General features: G+C 44.8%; 1 non-coding gene across 1 annotated transcript; it reads right to left on the reverse strand.

The window, feature by feature from the left end:
- Positions 1-252: 252 nt before the first annotated feature.
- Positions 253-407, reverse strand: LOC131292120 (5.8S ribosomal RNA). The gene has a single exon (XR_009189818.1). It is a non-coding gene; the product is annotated as a 5.8S ribosomal RNA (ribosomal RNA).
- Positions 408-22,094: the final 21,687 nt, after the last annotated feature.

The raw sequence follows: 22,094 nt of genomic DNA on the forward strand, positions 1-22,094 counted from the left end.
AATAAATAAATAAGCTGAAGCTAGACATCAGTAAACACCACCACAGACACCACAAGCACGCCTTCTCCTCGTACTTCCGCCTCACGCGGGAACACGGACGCTCTAAATACTTCGAATTCCAATGCCAGTATATTGTAAACCACGGGTTCTTTAATGCTAGCGGGTCGTCGCGACCCTAGTTAACATCATGGTGCACGTCTCGTGACGGGTGTCACGGCGTAGTTAAATGTATGCGATACATTTCTCAAATATAAGCGCTCAGTCATCTGTACATCATGGTAGGTTCCCACGACGTGCAATATGCGTTCAACTTATCAATGTTCATGTGTCCTGCAGTTCACATTATGACGCGCAGTTAGCTGCGGTCTTCATCGATCCATGAGCCGAGTGATCCACTGCCGAGGGTGACTAACTTGCGTAAGCCGCCGCTGTGCGCGTATACCCGTTCCCCGTAGGGAGGAGCAAGCCGCCGCTTAGAGACGAAGCATAAAGTGTCCTCATTCCACATAGGGCAAGCTGGATGAATCCATTTTACCCAGGACGGCCGAAGCGGCGTGGACCAGGGGAGAACTGAACCTTATACTTCACACCACAGTAAGTCTACGTGTCCTCTTCCACATAGGGCAAGCTAGAACTAACTATCTTACCCAGGACTGCCGAAGCAGCGTGGACCAGGGGAGGAACACACTTTTCATGGAAACGTAAGGCATCCATGACTGCCATAACGTAAGCCGCCGCTGTGCGCGTATACCCGTTCCCCGTAGGGAGGAGCAAGCCGCCGCTTAGAGACGAAGCATAAAGTGTCCTCATTCCACATAGGGCAAGCTGGATGAATCCATTTTACCCAGGACGGCCGAAGCGGCGTGGACCAGGGGAGAACTGAACTTTATACTTCACACCACAGTAAGTCTACGTGTCCTCTTCCACATAGGGCAAGCTAGAACTAACTATCTTACCCAGGACTGCCGAAGCAGCGTGGACCAGGGGAGGAACACACTTTTCATAGAAACGTAAGGCATCCATGACTGCCATAGTGCGTAAGCCGCCGCTGTGCGCGTAAACCCGTTCCCCGTAGGGAGGAGTCAAGCCGCCGCTTAGAGACGAAGTATTAAGTGTCCTCTTCCACATAGGGCAAGCTAGAATGAACTATCTTACCCAGGACCGCCGAAGCAGCGTGGACCAGGGGAGAACTGAACTTTATACTTCACACCACAGTATTGAGTAATGTGCCCTCTTCCACATAGGGCAAGCTGGAATGTTCCATTTTACCCAGGACGGCCGAAGCGGCGTGGACCAGTGGAGGACTACACAATCATGAGGTTTGATATCGACTTGTGTGTTTCAATAGGATACCGATGGTATGGTTTGAACCGATTTGATTTAGCCATTCTGAAGTCATCACTTGGTTGAAGCGCTGAACTAGGGAGGCATCGTTTACATATATATTGGTTTTCGCATGCTCTACTAGGTTAATGTCATGAGGTTGGCTATCGAGCATGCCCAAGTGATGACTTGATTGTGTGCTTGCTTGAATTCTTCACATTTCATACCATCGGTTAGTTGTCGAATCATTCCTCGATCATAACCTTCGTTCTTGGTTCATGTATGCTCTCTTCCACATAGGGCAAGCTAGAATTAACTATCTTACCCAGGACCGCCGAAGCAGCGTGGACCAGGGGAGAACTATACTTTGTCTTGTATGCCCTCTTCCACATAGGGCAAGCTAGAACTAACTATCTTACCCAGGACCGCCGAAGCAGCGTGGACCAGTGGAGGACTATACTTTGTTCATTACACCACAGTATTAAGTATGGTGTCCTCTTCCACATAGGGCAAGCTAGAACTAACTATCTTACCCAGGACCGCCGAAGCAGTGTGGACCAGGGGAGGACTATACTTTATACTTCACACACTAGCCATACTGAAGTCATCACTTGGTTGAAGCGCTGAACTACGGCGGGGTAATCGTTTACAGGTTATAATCATATAGCTGCATGCTCATTAGTAGATAATGGAATATTGTATGGCAATATGAGCATGCCCAAGTGATGACTTTGTTTCAAGCTCAACAGGTAGGGTATTGAGTCCTCTTCCACATAGGGCAAGCTAGAATGAACTATCTTACCCAGGACCGCCGGAGCAGCGTGGACCAGTGGAGGACTATACCTTGTCCATTACACCACAGTATTAAGTATTGTGTCCTCTTCCACATAGGGCAAGCTAGAATTAACTATCTTACCCAGGACCGCCGAAGCAGCGTGGACCAGATGAGGACTATACTTTATACTTCACACCACAGTTTTGAGTACGCCTTGCATAAAGTATCTAGTTTGAACCACGAGGGCTCACAATGTAGAACCGCGAGGGCTCTAGTACCGATTCTCTCGGTACGGCTTGGTCCGTGTTCCTTTATGCTTGTACTCTAAGTATTAAGTATTGTGTCCTCTTCCACATAGGGCAAGCTAGAACTAACTATCTTACCCAGGACCGCCGAAGCAGTGTGGACCAGGGGAGGACTATACTTTATACTTCACACACTAGCCATACTGAAGTCATCACTTGGTGGGGGTGAACTACGGCGGTATCTATCGTTTTGGTTCGGTCTATATAGGGTCGCTTGCATGCTCATTCGAATATAATGTAATTGTGTATGGCAATATGAGCATGCCCAAGTGATGACTTTGTTTCAAGCTCAACAGGTAGGGTATTGAGTCCTCTTCCACATAGGGCAAGCTAGAATTAACTATCTTACCCAGGACCGCCGAAGCAGCGTGGACCAGGCGAGGACTATACTTTATACTTCACACCACAGTATTGAGTACGACTTGCATAAAGCCCCTAATGAGAACCACGAGGGCTCTCTCAATGTAGAACCACGAGGGCTCTAGTACCGATTCTCTCGGTACGGCTTGGTCCGTGTTCCTTTATGCTTGTACTCGCGGAAAGTCTCAACCCGGAGGTCTTGACTTTGATTGTCATAGTTGGACTACGACGGGGCATCCGACCATTGCTGACCGAACACCCCTGATTCATCATCTTTCGGATAGGAGGTGCGCCCACCTCCGACGCGGAAGTCTCAACCCGGAGGTTCGGACTTAGAGTTTTTCCCATTTAAAAGTTTTTCTCTTAGCCATACTGAAGTCATCACTTGGTGAACGATTGAACTAGGGCGGGTTAATCGTTTATAGGTATCATGTGGTTTGCATGCTCTCTTAGGTTAAGGTCATGTGGTTGGCTATCGAGCATGCCCAAGTGATGACTTTGTTTCACGCTTGCTTGATTTCTTCATGATTCCCTGTTATATAGTGTATACATTGGAGAACAGGGAATCTTTGGTTTTGCTCAACAGGTATTGGATGTCAACTTGGTATCTAGATCGCATTAAGTCTCAACCCTTAGGTTCGGACTTGTATAGTGACATCTTGTTACGGTCTTGAGTCTCAACCCGCAGGTTCGGACTACTTAGTGTTTGATCGAATATAATATGGCAACTTGTGCCTAAGTCTCAACCCGCAGGTTCGGACTTCTGTTTATTTGGCCAATGTATGTATAAGGCATTTTGTGCCTAAGTCTCAACCCGCAGGTTCGGACTTGTGTATTTGTTCGAAGTCATGTATAAGGCAACGTGTGCCTAAGTCTCAACCCGCAGGTTCGGACTTGTTAGTGTTTCGTCAACTTTCATATGGCAACTTGTGCCTAAGTCTCAACCCGCAGGTTCGGACTTGTGTATTTGTTCGAAGTCATGTATAAGGCAACTTGTGCCTAAGTCTCAACCCGCAGGTTCGGACTTGTGTATTTGTTCGAAGTCATGTATAAGGCAACGTGTGCCTAAGTCTCAACCCGCAGGTTCGGACTTGTTAGTGTTTCGTCAACTTTCATATGGCAACTTGTGCCTGAGTCTCAACCCGCAGGTTCGGACTTCTATAGTGTTTCGTCAATTATCATATGGCAACTTGTGCCGAAGTCTCAACCCGCAGGTTCGGACTTCTGGAAGGATCACTTGGCCACTAATGATCCTTCCGCAGGTTCACCTACGGAAACCTTGTTACGACTTTTACTTCCTCTAAATCATCAAGTTCGGTCAACTTCGATAAAGCAGACGCGGTTCACGAGGATCCAGCGAACGATCATCTCCAAAGACCTCACTAAATAATCCAACGGTAGTAGCGACGGGCGGTGTGTACAAAGGGCAGGGACGTATTCAACGCTGGCTGATGACCAGCACTTACTAGAAGTTCCGAGTTCATATGGACCATTGCAATCCATAATCCCTACTAAGTGAGTATTTGAGTGATTTCCCGTTCCTCTCGGAATAGGAGACACGCTGCTACCCACATTGTAGCACGCGTGTAGCCCAGAACATCTAAGGGCATCACGGACCTGTTATCGCTCGATCTCATTTTGCTAAACACAAATTGTCCTGCTAAGCAGCGTACCGTAAGTGCACTTGCGCACACGAACAGCGAAGGTGTCAGGTCATACTCCACCGAAAGGTCCTAACCCGTTCCAATCGGCATCGACGCATTAACGCTGACTGCGTTCTAGTTAGCATATGTGAGTCACGTTCGTTATCGGAATTAACCAGACAAATCAATCCACGAACTAAGAACGGCCATGCACCACTACCCTTAAATTTGAGAAAGAGCTATTAATCTGTCTCACCTCCATAAGTTCGGACCTGGTAAGTTTTCCCGTGTTGAGTCAAATTGAACCGCAAGCTCCATTTCATTTTTTTTCATCAGGGTTCAGAACTGTATTTCTCTTAAAATTCTAAAAATTATATCACAGTTTACAGAAAGACAATTCCTACTCCCTACTCTCGCCCTTGAAGGTGCCCCACACGGCATGCACCTACACGGTAGAGCCGTGTGGGGCGGGCGTCTGGCTGTCGAGCCACTATCTATCTATTAGGCGTAGGCCTACTGGGACTCGTCCCCTGGTAATCATCTGCGCCGTTGGCGCGCACTTGCGCGGCTCTCCTGCCGCTCTGCTCGTCGCTCTGCTCGTCTCGTCTGCCGTTGTCGAGCGTTCCTTCGCTCTCGTCGAGCCTCCTGCAATGACAGTTGTGCCTGTTGTAAGGTTGCCGCCGTTGCTGCCCGGTTCTCTGGTGCCGCATCGTGATGTCGGAGGCTGGCCACACGGACGGCCATAGTAGCCTCGAATACCCTCGTCGGCATCCGGTCACGACGAAGCTCCAGGCGCCTGATGTTATCCTGAAGCTGGCGAGCCACCCGCCTGAATTCCACGCGCGTCACCTCGTCCATGGCCAGTATACGATCCCTCAGCGTTGGGTCGAGGCCGAATCGGCCCTCTCGCCGCCGCTGCTGTCGTGCTGCCTGCTCCGCCGCTCGCCGCCTCTCTCGATGAACCGCTCGTCGAGCCTCCACGCCGCTTTCGATTCTCCAAACTCGCTGCAGCTCGCGGGTGACACTGACCGCCGCCTCTTCCACACGCTCCCAGGCGTCAGGATCGTGCAGCATGTGGTCGAGGAGCGTGTCAGCCGTCACCGGCTGAAGACCGTGTCCCGTGAGGCAAGCTCCATTTCATTGTGGTGCCCTTCCGTCAATTCCTTTAAGTTTCAACTTTGCAACCATACTTCCCCCGGAACCTGACTTTGGTTTCCCGGAAGCTACTGAGAGCACCTGGTTGTAGCGTCTCCCAATTGCTAGTTGGCATCGTTTACGGTTAGAACTAGGGCGGTATCTAATCGCCTTCGATCCTCTAACTTTCGTTCTTGATTAAAGAAAGCATCCTTGACAAATGCCTTCGCTTTAGTTAGTCTTACGACGGTCTACGAATTTCACCTCTCGCGCCGTAATACTAGTGTCCCCAACTACTTCTGTTAATCATTACCTCCGGTCTGAGTACAAACCAATGAAAGATTAGACCAAGGTCGTATTCCATTATTCCATGCAAGATTATTCTAGGGCGTTTGGGCACCCTGCTTTAAGCACTCTAATTTGTTCAAGGTAAACGTGAGCGGTCGAGCTCTATGTTACACTTGCACCCGTTGAAGGGCACACCATGACACAGACTTGGTGCCCTACCACACCATTGAGTCGCAACCAGATTCCGACTTGGCCCACCGACCACGGGTTGACCGGGTCGGCGGAGCCGGACTGTGTTGGACAAGTATCAACTTCGAACGTTTTAACCGCAACAATTTTAATATACGCTAGTGGAGCTGGAATTACCGCGGCTGCTGGCACCAGACTTGCCCTCCACTTGATCCTCGTAGAAGGATTTATGCTCTACTCATTCCAATTATGAAACATCATTAAAGAGTTTCATATTGTTATTTCTCGTCACTACCTCCCCGTCCCGGGATTGGGTAATTTACGCGCCTGCTGCCTTCCTTGGATGTGGTAGCCATTTCTCAGGCTCCCTCTCCGGAATCGAACCCTGATTCCCCGTTACCCGTTGCAACCATGGTAGTCCTCTATACTACCATCCATAGTTGATAGGGCAGATATTTGCGAGATCTGTCGTCGGTGCGAGACCATACGATCAGCATCATTATCCAGACTTCAACTCAATGACACGGAGAACCCGCGATTGGTTTGACTAATAAGTGCACCAGTTCCCGCGAGGGTCCTGGCATGTTGCATGTATTAGCTCTAGATTTTCCACAGTTATCCAAGTAACTAGGTTGATGATCTCGTAAATTATAGCTGTTATACTGAGCCTTATGCGGTTTCACATTAAATCTGTTTGTACTTAGACATGCATGGCTTAACCTTTGAGACGAGCGTATATTACTGGTAGGATCAACCAGAATTCCGACTTTGCGTTCGAATGTTCATTGTCCCATTGCACCCGGAGGAGCAAACACCACGTTCTATATGTTGTCAAGTCCGGTAGCACACGGGAGGCGAGCCCCCGTGCGAACCTCATTGCCCTCGTATCACACACACCCGATGCACCGGACAGGCACTTGAGCGGCATTCGACTCCGCTAAGCGCACGTGCGCCCGATTGTGCATGCGCTGACGGGGCCTTCATACCCCTACCACAGCGACCTTATGCCAAACTTCCATGAATACTTAGGTGAGCTGACAAGGGCCTTCATTTCCCTACCATCAACTAAAGGACACGCTAGGCGCGTCCGATCATTGCAACTGCGGGGCTTTCATACCCCAATCACCACAGTACGCAATTCACCAGAGTTTAATCACAACCCCCCCGGACATGGCACACTATTAACTTGCAACAAAACTTAGTGTGTGCCGGGCACATCGGTTCCACAAAATCATTCCCGATGTACCCCAATTGGGGTTGTGAACGCATCCATGGTCCTCTGACACACCCAACCAAGCGTGGATACTACATACCTCAAACACCCAGTACACTAACAATCAATATATGGTTGCTTTCCCCCAGACATTTGCCAATCACTTGGCACCCGGACGGGAACTCGCTCCTGATTGCGCCATTGCCACCCATTTGCCAAGAGCGAGTTCTGTATGTAGATTTCATTTGGAAAGACAACCGTGTACTGGATATTCTATCCGACGATTACAGATGACGAGTACGAGACTCGACTACACTCACGGATAATACATTTTGGGTCGAGATTGCTTTCGGGGTTTTCGATTGGTCTTGCGCTTGTAAACGTATAACTTTGACTTGTGGTAACCTCGGTATGTTAGTCGATCACGTGGTTGTGAACTGGGTAGGGGTGAGCAATCTGTTCACTTGCACTCTGGGTAGGAATATGGTGAGCGCTATAGGTTAAAGATCATGGTATGGTTCCATCGTGATGACTTTCGCTAGATAGTAGTATGTTTGGATAGTTATAACGTTTTTGGCCATTTGTTCATAGTGTTCGGTTCATTCAGGAATTCGATTGGTCTTTGCTTCACACACGTGGTCGATCACTTGGATGTGAACTAGGGTGAGAATAAGGTGTTCACTAGTGCTCTTAGGTTTTGGATCAGTACTGAGCACTTGATTGGTTTCGCATAATATGTATCCATAGTGATGACTCTTTCCAGCTTAAGATTTCGTTACCAGTTTCGAATCCTCCCCACGTTCGCTTTTACTTGGTTAGGTTTTCGAGTGTAGATTTGAAAGCAATCTCATGTATGTATCCCATCTGATATAAGCCACTGACAGTTCATGTCACCTCGTTCAACTCTCGCTGGGTCACAGAAGTATGTTACTGCGCCCATTATCCCTACTCGGATAGGTTCGGTTCGTTCGTTTTATACTACGGTGAGTAAACTCAATTTGTGCATCGCATAGCCATGGAAAGCAAGCTTTCGCGGGCCTCTTCGACTGTTTTGATACGAGCTGTGCCCGTGATGCTTGTCATCCCAGGATACTAGACCCCTTTGGACGACCGCATGACCATCAGAAAGTAAATTCCACGTTCGATTTGGGGTGTGAACCCCGAACATAAAGTCTTTGTGTAGAACCACGAGGGCTCTATAGTACCGATTCTCTCGGTACGCTTGGTCCGTGTTCCTTTATGTTCGTACTCTTGTGAATAAGATTCACGTTCGTTTTGGGATATTTGCTACTGTCACCGTTTGAGTACTATGGGGCTTGAACCCCTAACATAAAGTCTTTGTGTAGAACCACTAGGGTTCTATAGTACCGATTCTCTCGGTACGCTTGGTCCGTGTTCCTTTATGTTCGTACTCTTGTGTGTATAATATTCATGTTCGGTTTGGGATATTTGCTACTTTCACCAGGGTCCCGTTCTTCATACAAGTCTGCCTTGCTAATGTGGTAACTTTATAGTGTAGTTCTGACATCCCAATTTTGGGACTTAGCCGATTTTTCGTATATTTCCATATGACCCATAGGGTCCCTTTCTTCATACAAGCTTGCCTAGGGCGATCGGTCAAAACTTGTCTTACTATTCGATTGGTCTTCGCACTTTCACCCTAGGCAGTTCGCCTAGGTCTGTCTTCTTGAGGAGGCCAAAACCCGAAATAAGGAGGTTCGGCCGACCCTGAAACCTCCCCTGTCTGAACTACACTAACCCGATTTTTCAGGGTCCTCAGCGCCATACAACTTTGCCTAGGTCACTTGTACTCTTGACTTAGGCCATCCGACTTGGTCCGTGTTTCTTCCTAGGGTTCACCTAGGTACTTTGCCTTGCTTGATGTGGTAACTTTTTAGTGTAGTTCAGACATCCTAATTTTGGGACTTAGCCGATTTTTCATGTATTTCCATATGACCCATAGGGTCCCTTTCTTCATACAAGCTTGCCTAGGGCGATCGGTCAAAACTTGTCTTACTATTCGATTGGTCTTCGCACTTTCACCCTAGGCAGTTCGCCTAGGTCTGTCTTCTTGAGGAGGCCAAAACCCGAAATAAGGAGGTCCAGCCGACCCTGAAACCTCCCCTGTCTTAACTACACTAACCCGATTTTTCATGGTCCTTAGCGCCATACAACTTTGCCTAGGTCACTTGTACTCTTGACTTAGGCCATCTGACTTGGTCCGTGTTTCTTCCTAGGGTTCACCTAGGTACTTTGCCTTGCTTGATGTGGTAACTTTTTAGTGTAGTTCAGACATCCCAATTTCGGGACTTAGCCGATTTTTCGTATATTTTCAAATGACCCATAGGGTCCCTTTCTTCATACAAGCTTGCCTAGGGCGATCGGTCAAAACTTGTCTTACTATTCGATTGGTCTTCGCACTTTCACCCTAGGCACTTTGCCTAGGTCTGTCTTCTTGAGGAGGCCAAAACCCGAAATAAGGAGGTTCAGCCGACCCAGAAACCTCCCCTGTCTGAACTACACTAACCCGATTTTTCAGGGTCCTCAGCGCCATACAACTTTGCCTAGGTCACTTGTACTCTTGACTTAGGCCATCTGACTTGGTCCGTGTTTCTTCCTAGGGTTCACCTAGGTACTTTGCCTTGCTTGATGTGGTAACTTTTTAGTGTAGTTCAGACATCCCAATTTTGGGACTTAGCCGATTTTTCATGTATTTCCATATGACCCATAGGGTCCCTTTCTTCATACAAGCTTGCCTAGGGCGATCGGTCAAAACTTGTCTTACTATTCGATTGGTCTTCGCACTTTCACCCTAGGCAGTTTGCCTAGGTCTGTCTTCTTGAGGAGGCCAAAACCCGAAATAAGGAGGTTCAGCCGACCCAGAAACCTCCCCTGTCTGAACTACACTAACCCGATTTTTCAGGGTCCTCAGCGCCATACAACTTTGCCTAGGTCACTTGTACTCTTGACTTAGGCCATCTGACTTGGTCCGTGTTTCTTCCTAGGGTTCACCTAGGTACTTTGCCTTGCTTGCTGTGGTAACTTTTTAGTGTAGTTCAGACATCCCAATTTTGGGACTTAGCCGATTTTTCATGTATTTCCATATGACCCATAGGGTCCCTTTCTTCATACAAGCTTGCCTAGGGCGATCGGTCAAAACTTGTCTTACTATTCGATTGGTCTTCGCACTTTCACCCTAGGCAGTTTGCCTAGGTGTAGCTTCTTGAGGAGGTCAAAACCCAAAATAAGGAGGTTCAGCCGACTCAAAAACCTCCCCTGTCTAAACTACACTAACCAGATTTTTCAGGGTCCTCACCGTCATACAACTTTGCCTAGGTCACTTGTTCTCTTGACTTAGGCCATCTGACTTGGTCCGTGTTTCTTGCTAGGGTTCACCTAGGTACTTTGCCTTGCTTGATGTGGTAACTTTTTAGTGTAGTTCAGACATCCCAATTTTGGGACTTAGCCGATTTTTCATGTATTTCCATATGACCCATAGGGTCCCTTTCTTCATACAAGCTTGCCTAGGGCGATCGGTCAAAACTTGTCTTACTATTCGATTGGTCTTCGCACTTTCACCCTAGGCAGTTTGCCTAGGTGTAGCTTCTTGAGGAGGTCAAAACCCAAAATAAGGAGGTTCAGCCGACCCAAAAACCTCCCCTGTCTAAACTACACTAACCAGATTTTTCAGGGTCCTCACCGTCATACAACTTTGCCTAGGTCACTTGCACTCTTGACTTAGGCCATCTGACTTGGTCCGTGTTTCTTGCTAGGGTTCACCTAGGTAGTTTGCCTTGCTTGATGTGGTAACTTTTTAGTGTAGTTCTGACATCCCAATTTTGGGACTTAGCCGATTTTTCATGTATTTCCATATGACCCTTAGGGTCCCTTTCTTCATACAAGCTTGCCTAGGGCGATCGGTCAAAACTTGTCTTACTATTCGATTGGTCTTCGCACTTTCACCCTAGGCAGTTTGCCTAGGTGTAGCTTCTTGATGTGGCCAAAACCCAAAATAAGGGGGTTCGGCCGACCCAAAAACCTACCCTGTCTAAACTACACTAACCAGATTTTTCAGGGTCCTCAGCGCCATACAACTTTGCCTAGGTCACTTGTTCTATTGACTTAGGCCATCTGACTTGGTCCGTGTTTCTTCCTAGGGTTCACCTAGGTACTTTGCCTTGCTTGGTGTGGTAACTTTTTAGTGTAGTTCTGACATCCCCATTTTGGGACTTAGCCGATTTTTCGTAAAATACCATATGACCCATATGGGTCCTTTCCTTCATATAAGTTTGCCTTGCTTGGTATGGTAACATTTGAGTGTAGTTCTGACATCATCATTTTGGGACTTAGCCGATTTTTCGTAAAATACCATATGACCCATATGGGTCCTTTGCTTCATATAAGTTTGCCTTGCTTGGTGTGGTAACATTTGAGTGTAGTTCTGACATCCCCATTTTGGGACTTAGCCGATTTTTCGTAAAATACCATATGACCCATCAGGGTCCTTTGCTTCATATAAGTTTGCCTTGCTTGGTGTGGTAACATTTGAGTGTAGTTCTGACATCCCCATTTTGGGACTTAGCCGATTTTTCGATCCATACCATATGACCCATCAGGGTCCTTTGCTTCATATAAGTTTGCCTTGCTTGGTGTGGTAACATTTGAGTGTAGTTCTGACATCCCCATTTTGGGACTTAGCCGATTTTTCGTAAAATACCATATGACCCATCAGGGTCCTTTGCTTCATATAAGTTTGCCTTGCTTGGTGTGGTAACATTTGAGTGTAGTTCTGACATCCCCATTTTGGGACTTAGCCGATTTTTCGATCCATACCATATGACCCATCAGGGTCCTTTGCTTCATATAAGTTTGCCTTGCTTGGTGTGGTAACATTTGAGTGTAGTTCTGACATCCCCATTTTGGGACTTAGCCGATTTTTCGTAAAATACCATATGACCCATCAGGGTCCTTTGCTTCATATAAGTTTGCCTTGCTTGGTGTGGTAACATTTGAGTGTAGTTCTGACATCCCCATTTTGGGACTTAGCCGATTTTTCGTAAAATACCATATGACCCATCAGGGTCCTTTGCTTCATATAAGTTTGCCTTGCTTGGTGTGGTAACATTTGAGTGTAGTTCTGACATCCCCATTTTGGGACTTAGCCGATTTTTCGTAAAATACCATATGACCCATCAGGGTCCTTTGCTTCATATAAGTTTGCCTTGCTTGGTGTGGTAACATTTGAGTGTAGTTCTGACATCCCCATTTTGGGACTTAGCCGATTTTTCGATCAATACCATATGACCCATCAGGGTCCTTTGCTTCATATAAGTTTGCCTTGCTTGATGTGGTAACACATGAGTGTAGTTCTGACATCCCCATTTTGGGACTTAGCCGATTTTTCGATCCATACCATATGACCCATCAGGGTCCTTTGCTTCATATAAGTTTGCCTTGCTTGGTGTGGTAACATTTGAGTGTAGTTCTGACATCCCCATTTTGGGACTTAGCCGATTTTTCGTAAAATACCATATGACCCATCAGGGTCCTTTGCTTCATATAAGTTTGCCTTGCTTGGTGTGGTAACATTTGAGTGTAGTTCTGACATCCCCATTTTGGGACTTAGCCGATTTTTCGTAAAATACCATATGACCCATCAGGGTCCTTTGCTTCATATAAGTTTGCCTTGCTTGGTGTGGTAACATTTGAGTGTAGTTCTGACATCCCCATTTTGGGACTTAGCCGATTTTTCGTAAAATACCATATGACCCATCAGGGTCCTTTGCTTCATATAAGTTTGCCTTGCTTGGTGTGGTAACATTTGAGTGTAGTTCTGACATCCCCATTTTGGGACTTAGCCGATTTTTCGATCAATACCATATGACCCATCAGGGTCCTTTGCTTCATATAAGTTTGCCTTGCTTGATGTGGTAACACATGAGTGTAGTTCTGACATCCCCATTTTGGGACTTAGCCGATTTTTCGATCCATCCCATATGACCCATCAGGGTCCTTTGCTTCATATAAGTTTGCCTTGCTTGGTGTGGTAACATTTGAGTGTAGTTCTGACATCCCCATTTTGGGACTTAGCCGATTTTTCGTAAAATACCATATGACCCATCAGGGTCCTTTGCTTCATATAAGTTTGCCTTGCTTGGTGTGGTAACATTTGAGTGTAGTTCTGACATCCCCATTTTGGGACTTAGCCGATTTTTCGTAAAACACCATATGACCCATCAGGGTCCTTTGCTTCATATAAGTTTGCCTTGCTTGGTGTGGTAACATTTGAGTGTAGTTCTGACATCCCCATTTTGGGACTTAGCCGATTTTTCGATCAATACCATATGACCCATCAGGGTCCTTTGCTTCATATAAGTTTGCCTTGCTTGGTGTGGTAACATTTGAGTGTAGTTCTGACATCATCATTTTGGGACTTAGCCGATTTTTCGTAAAATACCATATGACCCATCAGGGTCCTTGCCTTCATATAAGTTTGCCTTGCTTGGTGTGGTAACTTTTTGTGTAGTTCTGACATCCCCATTTTGGGACTTAGCCGATTTTTCGTAAAATACCATATGACCCATCAGGGTCCTTTGCTTCATATAAGTTTGCCTTGCTTGGTATGGTAACATTTGAGTGTAGTTCTGACATCATCATTTTGGGACTTAGCCGATTTTTCGTAAAATACCATATGACCCATATGGGTCCTTTGCTTCATATAAGTTTGCCTTGCTTGGTGTGGTAACTTTTTAGTGTAGTTCTGACATCCCCATTTTGGGACTTAGCCGATTTTTCGTAAAATACCATATGACCCATCAGGGTCCTTGCCTTCATATAAGTTTGCCTTGCTTGGTGTGGTAACATTTGAGTGTAGTTCTGACATCCCCATTTTGGGACTTAGCCGATTTTTCGATCAATACCATATGACCCATCAGGGTCCTTTGCTTCATATAAGTTTGCCTTGCTTGGTGTGGTAACATTTGAGTGTAGTTCTGACATCATCATTTTGGGACTTAGCCGATTTTTCGTAAAATACCATATGACCCATCAGGGTCCTTGCCTTCATATAAGTTTGCCTTGCTTGGTGTGGTAACACATGAGTGTAGTTCTGACATCCCCATTTTGGGACTTAGCCGATTTTTCGTAAAATACCATATGACCCATCAGGGTCCTTTCCTTCATATAAGTTTGCCTTGCTTGATGTGGTAACATTTGAGTGTAGTTCAGACATCCCCATTTTGGGACTTAGCCGATTTTTCGATCCATACCATATGACCCATCAGGGTCCTTGCCTTCATATAAGTTTGCCTTGCTTGGTGTGGTAACATTTTAGTGTAGTTCTGACATCACCATTTTGGGACTTAGCCGATTTTTCGTAAAATACCATATGACCCATCAGGGTCCTTGCCTTCATATAAGTTTGCCTTGCTTGGTGTGGTAACATTTTAGTGTAGTTCTGACATCACCATTTTGGGACTTAGCCGATTTTTCGTAAAATACCATATGACCCATCAGGGTCCTTTGCTTCATATAAGTTTGCCTTGCTTGGTGTGGTAACACATGAGTGTAGTTCTGACATCCCCATTTTGGGACTTAGCCGATTTTTCGATCCATCCTATATGACCCATCAGGGTCCTTTTTCTTCATATAAGTTTCCCAAGACTTAGTGCTTTTTACCTTTGGACACCAATATCACCCTTACGGGTTTCTTTGATCTTCTCACTTTGTATTGACCAAATGTAGGTCTTGCCATGCCAAACATATAATTGTTCTACACCAAGTCTCTATCTCGTACCGCCAGCTCGGTACATTCGATCAACCTGCCCTTAAGGCACCCGGGACTTAGCCATTTTTTCACATTTTTCATGATTTTGAGGCAACTTTTCTCGACTTTGTCACCTTATATCACCAAGATCCTTTCCCTTTAGCGCTTCACTCTGTTCGTATGATATTTAGCGCTGACTATCACCTTTCTATCGCTGACCTCAACTTCTTATTCGGTGCCATAGAGCCAGAGATATTTGGTGTATGCTGTTATAAGGGAAGTTTGTCACTTTTTCAAAGGCCCACTTTGGGACGCCCATATCTCACCTTCACGTATCTTCGATCTTCTTGTCGTCTATGGACGAAACTTAGGTCTTGTATTGGCCAACTTATAAATGTTCTACGGCCAAGCCGTATCTCTTACCGCCAGCCCGGTATTCATGGACTTAGTCGGATTTTCGCCTCTCGTGGTAACAATTTCTGACTTTGACTCACAATAACACCCGAACGGTCACATGCTAGCGCTTTGCTTGGTAGGAATTATAGTTAGCGCTACCTTTTCTCTTTCCATCGATACCTTGTTCGTTCCATTCCATGCCATACAGCCGAAGTTATGATGTTTCCCGTTTTCCATATCATGTGGAGCTTATGCTCTGGGAAAACCATCTAACACCTGTACCACCCTTTTGGGTACCACCGATCTCGTCACTATGTTCGGGCCAAATATAGGTTATAACATGCCCAACATATAATTGTTCTACACCAAGTCTCTATCTCTTACCGCCTGCTCGGTATTTTACTCGTAAGTCCAAATTTCACAACTTGTACTTTTTGGCCCAATGTACTCGAGTTTCAATTTTGGTAACATTTTTCGACTTTGACACTTAATAACTTCCAAATCATGCTAGTTAGCGCTTTGCTTTCTTCTAGTCGTATCTAGCGCTGGGTGTTACCTTTCCAAAACATATCCTAGCTTAACAATCCATGCCATACAGCCGGAGCTATACGGTGCACAAGTCAAATCCATTTTAGCCATGTTTCATTTTTGCCAATTTTTGACCACTCGTATCACCCTTCCAGAGTGGTCCGATCTTCTCGCTGTCTATGGACGACTTTTAGGTCTCGTAGAGGCAAACTTATAAGTATTCTACGTCAACCCGCTATCTCTTACCGCCTGCTCGGTATTCTTGGTCTTGTGTGATTTTTGGAAATTTTGGTATTATTTTTCCACTTTGTCGCTTAATAACTCAGTTTTGCTCAACACTTAGCGCTTCGGTTGTTTGGGATTATAGTTAGCGCTTGGTTCGACCTTTCCAACACTGATCTTAGCTTGTCGATCCGTTCCATACAGCCTGAGTTATTCGCGATACCGTGTTTCAACCCATTTCTCAAGTCTCGTTTTGGTCCAACTTTGAACCAGCCATATCACCCTGATGGGTACCTCCGATCTTCTCGCTCTATATTGGCCAAAGTTAGGTCTTGTGGTAACGTACTTATGATTGTTCTACGCCGTGTTCGTAGCTCTTATCGTTCGCCCGCTATTTTCGATCATAAGGTGAATTTTCGCCTCTAAACCACCATTTTTCACCTTTGCCCTCTAATATGACCGACTTGCTCAACACCTAGCGCTTCGCTTGGTAGGACACATAGCTAGCGCTCGTCAAGACCTTTCCAACGCATATCCAAGCTTTCCGATCCGAGCCATACAGCCTGAGCTATAGGCGATACCGTTTTTCCCATTTTCTTGGTCACATGCACTTTAGGGTACCCCTTTTTGCCTTTGACCCTTAATACCTCCTCCGGGTCACTAGTAGGCGCTCAGCTTGGTAGGAAACATAGCTAGAGCAGGCCTTCACCTTTCCAAAACTGCCTCAAGTGTACCGATCCGACATCTAGAACCAAAGTTATGGTCATTCCTATCATGCTCTACTTTCATGGTCAACCTCCACCAAGCACACCTAGGTTGGACCAACTTTCACCAACTCATCTCGAACCCCAAATTTGCTTCGACCTACTAGGTTTCCCTAGTAAAGTGGTCAAAACATCCATTACAACACGACTGGTCTTTCTGGTGGTCGACCTAGGCGACTTTGTTCGACGACCACCACCCCATGGAACTAAAAGACGTCCCTTGATACGGACCACCGATACATTTTCCGGCCTGTCTAAACTACACTCATCGAAATTTTTTTGGGTCCCCACCGTCATACAAGTTTGCCTAGGTCAAGTTTTTCTTCCGGATCGGCCGCGGACCTCACTTTTCATTATCTAGGGAGGCCATAGGGCCCCAAAAGGGGTTTTTTAAAATTTTCGACACTTTCGACTTTGGTCGGATTTTTTCCGATTTTGGTCCGACCTAGGGACTTGGTGGTCCAAGGAGCCTCGGGACCAAACTTTTTTCTCAGGGGTCCCTACCTCCATACAACTTTGCCTAGGTCAATTTTTTGTTCCAAATCGACCGCGGATTTCACTTTTCAATATCTGGGGCTCGTGTAGAGTCCGAATATGAGGTTTTCTCATTTTTCGACATTTTCGACTTTTTTCGACTTTTTTCGGGTTTTTCGACCTAGGGGTCCGCCGAACAAATTTTGGGTCAAAAATTTTTATTGAACTAGTCGAAAGTACGCAAAAAGATAAGACTTTTTGCCGAAGACACCATGCCCCGGAACCGACTCCTTCCCCTTCAAAATTGGGGACAAACGTGATTTTTGAAACTTTTCCTTAGGGAGCCCAAGACTTAGAAAATTTTCAAATTCTCGATTTTTCGATTGCGAGCTAGCGCTTTGCGGTCTTCGGCAATGTTGTAGATCTTGACGAGATAAGACTTTTTGGTCAAGGGACATTTTGCCCTCCGACCCCTCCTTCTCCCCGCAAATCGCCCCACAAAGTGCAATTTTTGCATTTTCACCTCTTTGCACGCACTGTTCGGCCCAAATGGCCACTTTCTATGGGTGTGAGCGCTTTGCGGTCTTCGGCAAACTTTTAGAGCGTACCAAGCCCTAATTATAATTCTTCTACACCACCTTCGTACCTCTTCATCCCTGGCCGCTATTCGCGTACCAAGGTAATTTTTGTTCATTTTGTCAACATTTTTCATCTTTGACTGCTTATATCGGCCTTGCCATGAACTGATGAACTGAACAGCATCCCTACTTAAAGGCATCTCGGACTTAGTCGATTTTTCATAAATTCTAAGAAATTCATATGTTAGGATGCTGGGAGATGAATGGGATGCTGCATGGAGATGAATCTTGATCTCCTACATCTCCCATCTCAATACAGCATCCCTACTTAAAGGCATCTCGGACTTAGTCGATTTTTCATAAATTCATAGAAATTCATATGTTAGGATGCTGGGAGATGAATGAGATGCTGCATGGAGATGAATCTTGATCTTCTTCATCTCCCATCTTAATACAGCATCCCTACTTAAAGGCATCTCGGACTTAGTCGACTTTTCATAAATTCATAGAAATTCATATGTTAGGATGCTGCGAGATGAATGGGATGCTGCATGGAGATGAATCTTGATCTTCTTCATCTCCCATCTTAATACAGCATCCCTACTTAAAGGCATCTCGGACTTAGTCGATTTTTCATAAATTCTAAGAAAAACATATGTTAGGATGCTGCGAGATGAATGGGATGCTGCATTGAGATGAATCTTTATCTTCTTCATCTCCCGTCTTAATACAGCATCCCTACTTAAAGGCATCTCGGACTTAGTCGATTTTTCATAAATTCTAAGAAAAACATATGTTAGGATGCTGGGAGATGAATGGGATGCTGCATGGAGATGAATCTTGATCTTCTTCATCTCCCATCTCAATACAGCATCCCTACTTAAAGGCATCTCGGACTTAGTCGATTTTTCATAAATTCTAAGAAAAACATAAGTTAGGATGCTGCGGGATGAATGGGATACTGCATGGAGATGAATCTTGATCTTCTTCATCTCCCATCTTAATACAGCATCCCTACTTAAAGGCATCTCGGACTTAGTCGATTTTTCATAAATTCTAAGAAAAACATATGTTAGGGTGCTGCGAGATGAATGGGATGCTGCATGGAGATGAATCTTGATCTTCTTCATCTCCCATCTTAATACAGCATCCCTACTTGAAGGCATCTCGGACTTAGTCGATTTTTCATGAATTCTAAGAAAAACATATGTTAGGATGCTGCGAGATGAATGGGATGCTGCATGGAGATGAATCTTGATCTTCTTCATCTCCCATCTTAATACAGCATCCCTTCTTAAAGCCATCTCGGACTTAGTCGATTTTTCATAAATTCATAGAAATTCATATGTTATCATGCAGCGAGATGAATGGGATGCTGCATGCTGATTAATCTTGATCTCCTACATCTCCCATCTTAATACAGCATCCCTACTTAAAGCCATCTCGGACTTAGTCGATTTTTCATAAATTCTAAGAAATTCATATGTTAGGATGCTGGGAGATGAATGGGATGCTGCATGGAGATGAATCTTGATCTCCTACATCTTTCATCTCAATACAGCATCCCTACTTAAAGGCATCTCGGACTTAGTCGATTTTTCATAAATTCTAAGAAAATCATATGTTAGGATGCTGGGAGATGAATTGGATGCTGCATGGAGATGAATCTTGATCTTCTTCATCTCCCATCTTAATACAGCATCCCTACTTAAAGGCTTCTCGGACTTAGTCGATTTTTCATAAATTCTAACAAAAACATATGTTAGGATGCTGCGAGACGAATAGGATGCTGCATGGAGATGAATCTTGATCTCCTACATCTCCAATCTCAATACAGCATCCCTACTTAAAGGCATCTCGGACTTAGTCGATTTTTTATAAATTCATAGAAATTCATATGTAAGGATGCTGCGAGATGAATGGGATGCTGCATGGAGATGAATCTTGATCTACTTCATCTCCCATCTTAATACAGCATCCCCACTTAAATGCATCTCGGACTTAGTCGATTTTTCATAAATTCTAAGAAAAACATATGTTAGGATGCTGCGAGATGAATGGGATGCTGCATGGAGATGAATCTTGATCTTCTTCATCTCCCATCTTAATACAGCATCCCTACTTAAAGGCATCTCGGACTTAGTCGATTTTTCATAAATTCTAAGAAAAACATATGTTAGGATGCTGCGAGATGAATGGGATGCTGCATGGAGATGAATCTTGATCTACTTCATCTCCCATCTTAATACAGCATCCCTACTTAAATGCATCTCGGACTTAGTCGATTTTTCATAAATTCTAAGAAAAACATATGTTAGGATGCTGGGAGATGAATGGGATGCTGCATGGAGATGAATCTTGATCTCCCACATCTCCCATCTTGATACAGCATCCCTACTTTAAGGCATCTTGGACTTAGTCGATTTTTCATAAATCCATAGAAATTCATATGTTAGGATGCTGCGAGATGAATGCGATGCTGCATGGAGATGAATCTTGATCTTCTTCATCTCCCATCTTAATACAGCATCCCTACTTGAAGGCATCTCGGACTTAGTCGATTTTTCATAAATTCTAAGAAATTCATATGTTAGGATGCTGGGAGATGAATGGGATGCTGCATGGAGATGAATCTTGATCTCCTACATCTCCCATCTCAATACAGCATCCCTACTTAAAGGCATCTCGGACTTAGTCGATTTTTCATAAATTCATAGAAATTCATATGTTAGGATGCTGCGAGATGAATGGGATGCTGCATGGAGATGAATCTTGATCTACTTCATCTCCCATCTTAATACAGCATCCCTACTTAAATGCATCTCGGACTTAGTCGATTTTTCATAAATTCTAAGAAAAACATATGTTGGGATGCTGCGAGATGAATGGGATGCTGCATGGAGATGAATCTTGATCTCCTACATCTCCCATCTCAATACAGCATCCCTACTTGAAGGCATCTCGGACTTAGTCGATTTTTCATAAATTCATAGAAATTCATATGTTAGGATGCTGCGAGATGAATGGGATGCTGCATGGAGATGAATCTTGATCTACTTCATCTCCCATCTTAATACAGCATCCCTACTTAAATGCATCTCGGACTTAGTCGATTTTTCATAAATTCTAAGAAATTCATATGTTAGGATGCTGCGAGATGAATGGGATGCTGAATGGAGATGAATCTTGATCTCCTACATCTCCCATCTCAATACAGCATCCCTACTTGAAGGCATCTCGGACTTAGTCGATTTTTCATAAATTCATAGAAATTCATATGTGAGGATGCTGCGAGATGAATGGGATGCTGCATGCAGATGAATATTGATGTTCTTCATCTCCCATCTTAATACAGCATCCCTACTTGAAGGCATCTCGGACTTAGTCGATTTTTCATAAATTCTAAGAAATTCATATGTTAGGATGCTGCGAGATGAATGGGATGCTGCATGGAGATGAATCTTGATCTACTTCATCTCCCATCTTAATACAGCATCCCTACTTAAATGCATCTCGGACTTAGTCGATTTTTCATAAATTCTAAGAAAAACATATGTTAGGATGCTGGGAGATGAATGGGATGCTGCATGGAGATGAATCTTGATCTCCCACATCTCCCATCTTGATACAGCATCCCTACTTTAAGGCATCTTGGACTTAGTCGATTTTTCATAAATCCATAGAAATTCATATGTTAGGATGCTGCGAGATGAATGCGATGCTGCATGGAGATGAATCTTGATCTTCTTCATCTCCCATCTTAATACAGCATCCCTACTTGAAGGCATCTCGGACTTAGTCGATTTTTCATAAATTCTAAGAAATTCATATGTTAGGATGCTGGGAGATGAATGGGATGCTGCATGGAGATGAATCTTGATCTCCTACATCTCCCATCTCAATACAGCATCCCTACTTAAAGGCATCTCGGACTTAGTCGATTTTTCATAAATTCATAGAAATTCATATGTTAGGATGCTGCGAGATGAATGGGATGCTGCATGGAGATGAATCTTGATCTACTTCATCTCCCATCTTAATACAGCATCCCTACTTAAATGCATCTCGGACTTAGTCGATTTTTCATAAATTCTAAGAAAAACATATGTTGGGATGCTGCGAGATGAATGGGATGCT

This window comes from Anopheles ziemanni (assembly GCF_943734765.1).
Source record: "Anopheles ziemanni chromosome X unlocalized genomic scaffold, idAnoZiCoDA_A2_x.2 X_unloc_32, whole genome shotgun sequence".
Classification (NCBI taxonomy): Eukaryota; Metazoa; Arthropoda; class Insecta; order Diptera; family Culicidae; genus Anopheles; species Anopheles ziemanni.